This window comes from Carlito syrichta, unplaced genomic scaffold, assembly GCF_000164805.1.
Source record: "Carlito syrichta isolate Samal-C Ts95f unplaced genomic scaffold, Tarsius_syrichta-2.0.1 Scaffold303129, whole genome shotgun sequence".
In the NCBI taxonomy this organism is placed as follows: Eukaryota; Metazoa; Chordata; class Mammalia; order Primates; family Tarsiidae; genus Carlito; species Carlito syrichta.
The window spans coordinates 177088-184633 of NW_007247225.1; the positions used below are offsets into that span (position 1 = coordinate 177088).

The 7546-nt window shown below is 43.9% G+C and overlaps 1 pseudogene; it reads left to right on the plus strand.

Moving 5' to 3' along the window:
- The window catches only part of LOC103260136, an 8131-nt pseudogene extending 6726 nt beyond the window's left edge, over positions 1 to 1405 (plus strand).
- The last annotated feature ends 6141 nt before the right edge of the window (positions 1406 to 7546 follow it).

Below are 7546 nucleotides of genomic sequence, written 5' to 3' on the forward strand. Positions count from 1 at the left end.
CCCCCGACGGCGGGGCGCGCGCGGAGCAGGAGACCCTGGTAAGACCCAAGCCGTTGCTTTTGAAGTTGTTACCGTCTGTCGGTGCACAAAAAGACACACGAAGAAAGCGGTTCTCCTTCACCTCGGCCAGTGCATCATGACCAACCACCTGTATGGAAGAATCAGCAGCACCTTGCGTATTGCTCAAACGACCTGCTGGGAGATTTGTTCGGTGTGCCCAGCTTCTCTGTGAAGGAGCACGGGAAAGTACATACAATGATCTACAGAAACTCGGTGGCTGTTAACCAGCAGGAGCCCTCAGTCTCTGGCACATCTGTGAGTGAGGGCAGGTATCACCCTGCAGGCAGGAGTGATCAAAAGGACCCTGTGCTACAGGAAGAGAAGCCTTGGTCTTCACATGCGGCTTCCAGTCCATCTGCCTCATCCGGAAGGAGAACCGTCAGTGGGACAGAAGCGAACGCCCACGAACTGCCCCGCGAGCACCAGAGGAAACGGCACAAAGTCAGAGAGCCTCTCGCTGTCGTTTGACCAGAGCCTAACCCTGTGTGTGATTCGAGCGAGGCAGCAGCAGCGACTCCGCGGGGTCACAGTCCAGCCCGGATCTTGATGCTGGTGTAAATGAACATTCAGATGATTGGCTGGATCAGGATTCAGTTTCAGATCAATGTAGCGTAGAATTTGAAGTTGAATCTCTTGATTCAGAAGATTCGGCCCTAGTGAAGAAGGAGAACTCTCCGATGAAGATGATGAGGTATATCGGGTTACTGTGCACCAGGTCCGGGAGGACGATACCGATTCCTTTCAAGAAGATCCGGAAATTTCCTTAGCTGACTGCTGGAAAGGCACGGTGTGCAGCGAGCTGAACCTTCCCCTGCCGTCGCACTGCAACAGGTGCTGGGCCCTGCGTGAGAACTGGCTTCCTGAGGACAGAGGACAGGGCCGGGGGCCCCTGTGAGAAGGCCACACCGGGGCACTCGGCGCCGGCCAAGAAGGGCTTCGATCTTCCCTGACTGCAGGAAGACTGCAGCGAGCGACTCCAAGGAGTCGGGTCCTGAGGAAAGCTACGACAAGGCCACACCAGCCTCCCATTCGCAGGAGAGCGAGGACTACTCCCAGCCGTCCACTTCAAGTAGCATCATTTGCGGCAGCCAGGGGGACTTCTGGGAGCTCGACAGGAAAGAGACAGGGAAGGACAGGGAGGACGGCGTGGAGACCACCTTTCCCCTCAACACCATCCAGCCGTGCCTGATCTGCCAGGGCCGACCCAAGAACGGGTGCATCGTGCACGGCAGAACCGGACACCTCATGGCCTGTTTCCCATGTGCCAGGAAACTGACGAAGAGGAACAAGCCCTGCCCGTGTGCAGGCAGCCCATCCAGATGATCTGCTGACCTACTTCCCCTAACGCCCAGTGGCAGCTCTGCTGACTGAAGGACACCAGGCTCCTGAGCAGCGGGAAGTCTGTTTTTATTTACATCTGTCAGAGTGAGAGGCATCTCATCCCGGAAAGAGTTCTTCTCTTTAGTGAAGAACTAAAGTTCTTTAAAGAAGAACCGTCTTGGGAGAGGAATCGCGAATAAATTTACTTCCATTTGTGAAAGTTTCACTCTGCCTATGTTTTATTTTGGTTTTTAATGTCATTGGAATTGGATATGTAGCTCCCGTTTTCAATATTGTCTGCTCATTCTTTCAGGAGAGGCGTCTAGTTGTGTGTGTGTGTGTGTGTGTGTGTGTAGGACATTTAAGTGTAACTTATTTAGTGCCTTCCACGTGAGGAGAAAATGTGTGAAAGATTTAATATTTAAACTTTAAAATATGCTTAAACCTTTCCATGCAGCGTTTCTCTTTCTGAGCCCCTTAAAAAATACTCTCTCAGGACAGGCACAGTGGCTCACACCTGTAATCCCAGCACTTTGCGAGAATCTCTTGAGGCCAGGAGATGGGCCTGGACAACATAGTGAGAAATCAGCCCAGTATGTTAGTGCCTGTAGTCCCAGCTACTCAGGAGGCTGAAGCAAGAGGATCACTTGAGCCCAGGAGTTAGAGGCTGTAGTGAGCTATGATGGTGCTACTGTACTTCAGCCTGGGTGACAGAGTAAGACCCCAACTCAAAAAAAAAAAACAAACAACTTTTTCTAGGTAAAGTTGACAGTCATATTTGGTGCTATGTAATTGAAAGCGTATTTTTACTCCCTGGCTTCTTTGGGTATACTGTACTAAGGGGTAGGTAGAAACAGTGTTGTCAATGAAAACAGCCACCGTGTACTTGTAAGACAGCCCTCTTTTAAGGCTCCCTAGTAAAATCGGGCATTGTCTTGGGAGTCTAACTTAGTATCCCAGGCCCTTTTCCACAGTAAATTCCCTTTCTCTTGTGGAACCTGGTTTCTCCCATAAGCCAAGAGCGGCACAGAGACACTGTGAAGCCCCTCTTTGAGCTGGGTTACGTGGCTCCTGGTGGTCGCCTGGGTTTCAGACCTTGACTTAAGGCTAGTGTTAAAAGTCATTGAATTCAGAAGGGCGAATTCAGCAATTTGATAAACAGAGCTGTTCAACTTGAGACTCCCTGGAAGGGTTGTAAGTTCTCTCTAAGTTATCTATATTCGAGAATGACAGGGTCAGAACGTGGGGTCCTATGAGACACCTTATGACTTCTCAAGCCCAGTGTGGGCAGTGGTGCCTGGGAGCCTGGCGTGTACTTCGAGCAGGCATCTCTCTTGGCTGTCACAAGGCATGCAAACTGTCAGCCTGAATGCTGCGACACTTCACAAAATGCTCAGGCCTTGCAGGGCCAGGAGGACCAATGCAACAGAAAGTGGCTGGCATGGAGCCACAGCGAGAGTCATTCAGCTGGAAAAGCAATGAATCGCCTGCCACACACCTGTGAGAGCCTCGGTATCAGACTATGAGGCATGGAGGTCAAGCAGACACCGGCCACCATGCACAAGTGGGAGGAACAAGGAGAGCTGCAGGAAGCCAGCCAGCACCGAGGGAGCAAAGCCCACCCTGCTGCCTCTCCTGCGGGATGGGGAAGAGCAGTGGTAGAAGGTGGCCCTGCATCATGGCAGGGAGCATGCAGGCTGTCTTCACCGCCTTGGCGCGCCACCCCTGTACCCCTGTTTACATGTAAAGGTCTCCTTTGGAGATTTGGAACCCTAAATTACTGATTTATTTTTACATATGTCACTCAAATGACAGTGTTATGAATGCACCTCCCTGCACTACTGTCTGCAAAACCTCGGAGATTGTGTCTGCTGAACCTCTCCCTGTAGGCCGGTGTGCCCACGTGAGTCGTGGAAACTGCTTGCAGGGGCAGAAGTGGACTTGGCCATGAAGCGGTCACGCCACTCGGTTGCTGGATCAAGGAAGCAGCTACGTGATGGCCAAGACAATTCAGAAACGCGTGGCTCATGATGCACCAAGTGAAACAGGCCCTTGCTTCATGTTCTAGAAGGGGCATCCAGGAGCTAACAGTTTGTATGACAGCCTCAGATGCTTTTGTTTTGATTTCAGTGTTTTCCAGCATCCTAAGAGCATCTTAGAACATCACGGCCTCATACACGGAGTCCATTCCGCTGGCTGCTTTGACAGACTGCTTGGACTGCTCCCAGCGGCAGCAGCGACATCGGGCAAGCGCTGAGCAATTTCTGCCTAAAGCGTGGACTTTATTCTTCTATCCTAGCAATGGCCTAGGAATCCCAGTGCCTTTTAAAAGTTGTTGTTTGGTTTTCCTTGAAAAAGCTCCTGCGGGAGGTAGCCAACAAAGTCTTCATAAATCAAGAGCAAACAAACAAAAAACAACAACAACAAAAACCAAAAAAAAGAGAAGAAACTCCTGTGTTTGGAAAACAAGTTATGGGCAGCACATCTGTCCGTTTGCACACAAAACCCCTCTGATAGAAGAAAGTTACCGTTCACGAGGACCAAGCTCTGATGTGCTGTTGTATGGCAGGGTGACTGTGATTAACAGTCACGAATGGAATATTTTCCTCTCAGTGGTTAATGTTTGAGTTGACGGATATGCTAATGGCCTTGACTTGATCCTTACACGGTGGACACGCAAAACATGTTGTACCTCATAAATGTGTACGATTATATAGCAATTGAAATGATGTTGCTAACGTAAAAAATAAACGATCTCCCAGACTAATAAAAAAAATTGCTTTTACAGTGTTTCATTCACTGAATACTTTCTTCTTTCCTTCCAGTTCACCTTTTCAATAACCCCAATAGAATAGTTCTTCAGATGTGATTAAGTTTTCCAATCTATTGATCCTAACAGTTATTTTCTACAACCATCACCCCTGACATGCCCTTTCATCTTTCTTTGCTCAGTTCAGATTCTGTGGTTAATTTTTATAATCTCTCCTGGCATAACTTGATTGTCTTGGCCCACCTTCTGCCTCTCAGTAACCATGTATGAGATAACCCCAACCATCTCCCTGTTCTGTGCTGAAGAATAGGGGAGCATGGCTGGAATAAAACCAACAACCAGGAGGCACGGTCTTCATTTTTATCCATAAATACATATCTCAACAGGACTAATTCCTAAATAAATTTATCTAGATGTTTGCATTTCCATTTTCTGAGTTAAATAATTCACATCACCTACTTTCAAATATTTGCTATTTAGATTGGAATGTAGGGTGTCAGAAAAGGGACCTGATAAAGATCACTGTCAGAAAGAATTGACAATTCTTGGAACCAGTGTTACTAACTTGAGCCGGTTGAGCTCTTTGCCTTTATACTTAGCTTTTTCTGCCTAGCTGAGTCTTCTTTCAGGTTAGGCCTCCCACCTTTCGGTAGAGGCTTTTTGATATTATTTGGAATCTAGTTTGGATAGGTCACCATAATGAAGGATCATATACCACTCCTTGGATGATAAGAAGACTTTGTCGCTTTTGGTAAGTTATTTCAGGTATAATAATTTGTGTCTTTCTGAATTGAGTACTCTTGGTTTCTTACAGAATTTGCATCCTATCTAAGAGATATGTCTTTTCTTATTTGTGTGCCTTTTTTAATATTTTGATCTGTATGCCTAGGTAAAATTTTTATGAACGCTCCTATCTTGGCTTCTTTTGATTTGGTTTTGACTCTTTTCTCTTGTTTCTGAAAATTTTCTGAAAGCAAAAATTAACATTATGGATGGTGGGTACAGGGTTGCTAATTAAAAGCCATTAGGACAGTCACCACTATTTAAAATATTGATCTAAATTCCTGACATTATCTGACAGGATTTATAGGATGTTTTTTGCTCTTGAGAGCATAATAAGAAATGGCAAGGGATTCTCAAACATTAAGGTATATCAGGTTGTTTGGGACGCCAGCTGGCTACATATTAGGGCCAATTCTTGTGAATGTTTTTAAGCTTATGGCAAAAAATAAATCAAGAAAAATTCAGAGCTTCACATAGTCTTTATTTGGGAAACCTGCAACTATAGCATTAATATGTAAAGTTTTCTAAGTTTCCTGTCTATCTCTATTTGTTTTTTCTGCCTCCTTTGAATCTGTTGACTTTTCTACTAGTGTTGAGATAAAACTCATTCTTCATGACATTTCAGTCAAGATTTTTTTTAAGTCTTAAAAGGCTTTCAAATTAATGACTCTAAAAATTATAAGAACTCCATGGTAACCAACAACCTAGATCCCTTTTGGAGCTAAAAATTTAGGTTTTCCTGACTAGTAATTGCATATGGTGATAGACTACCTAATTAAACAATCGAGCATCTAAAATAAAGTTCTAGATAAATGTTAATAAAATTAGGTTCTCAGATCAAACAGGTCAAAATCTTGAGCTCAGAACAATAATATGAGTACCTCTAGTAGAAAAATGTTGCTTTTTCTGCCACACAGAGGTCAAGAGAAAAGGCAAAAAACAAAACAAAACAAAACAAAAAAACTGCCAAAATTCCTCCCTACTGACATACAGTAAGCAAGCAAACAAGGCCAACAAACAAGTGATAGATATGTTACTGGTTCAAGCCTACTTGGAGATTTGCTTTTCTTATGCAATTAGCCAGTCCTAGCTAAAATGTAGCCATTAAATATTTAACCCTAAACTCATTTGAAATTTAAAAAGAAGAAAAGGGGAGAAAGTGAAACCGTTTTTAAAAAATTAAACTGCCATGGAAATGACTTTGCCCAAAATTTTGTTTCATAACCTTCATTAGATTCTCTATAAGAGCAAATAAAGATTAGCCATGTGACAGTTTTCTATTATGTTTTGTCAGAAATAGAATTTGGACCCAACTGCACTTGTGAGCTTGTATTACTATCTCATATAAACCTGTGAATTTGTATTACTTTCTCATAGCTAAAATTCTCAAATGAAAACTATAAGCTCTGTATTTGTGTATGCATGTATGTGTTTGCATATGCTTACATATCTGTACATGTATTATGTTATAAATTGTGTCTATGTAGTAAGATCTGGCTTAGCCAGAAATCCCTTAATTTTTTCTCTAGATTGACTTAGATACATGGGGGCATATAAAAAATAAAATGTAGCCGGGCTCGGTGGCTCAGCCTGTAATCCCGTGCCTTTGGGAGGCTGAGGTGAGTGGATTGCCTGAGACCGCGGGTTCGAGACCCGCCTGGGCAGCGAGACCTCATCTCTACAATAAATCAAAAAATCAGCTGGGCGTGGTAGCGCATGCCTGTAATTCCGGCTACTTGGAAGGCTGAGGCGGAAGTATCGCCGGAGCCCAGCAGGTCGAGGTTGTGGTGGCCGGGAGCGGCCACTGCACTCCAGTCTGGGCGACAGAGTGAGACTCCAACTCAAAAAATAAAATAAAATAAAATAAAATGTATACAGTCCAAGCGTAGAGGCTCATGCCCGTAATCCCAGCACTTTGGGAGGCTGAGGTGGGAGGATCTCTTGAGGCCTATTTCGAGACAAGACTGGACAACAAAGTGAGACCTTGTCTCTATTAAAAAGTAGAAAAAAGTAGCTGGGCATGGTGGCACACACCTGTAGAGGTTGAGGCAGGAGAATCATTGGAGGCCAGGATCGACAAGCCATGATCATGCCACTTCACTCCAGTCTGTGTGACAGAGTGAGATTTGGGGTCAAAAACTTAAAATAAAAAAATACAAATTAACCCAAATGGCTTTTAGTTCACGTGACTTAAGTATTTAATAAAATACTAATTTTTAAATTATTGGTAAAATAAAAATAAATGCATTCCAAATTGTCAGCAGACATTTTTGTCTGGGTTTAGTGGTCAAACAGTCAGTTTATAGTTGTCTGTCTGGCCACAGCTAGATGTTTTAAGGTGGCAGAATTTGACACAAAGGTTATAAAGCCATAAACTCAACCTAAACAGAATGATCATTGTATAATTTTTTTATAAGTAAGATTCATATAATATGACTAGTTTAATGAAACAGCTGTGTCTATTATCAGCAAAATACCCACATATTTAACTTTAACCTTCTAGTTAGATAAACACAATATTCATGGGCTATAAAAATGATTAACAAGAAAATAACTTGAAATGATGACTAGTTTTTTCTAGTATTCCATTTCTCATAAGTAATCTAAGTAAAC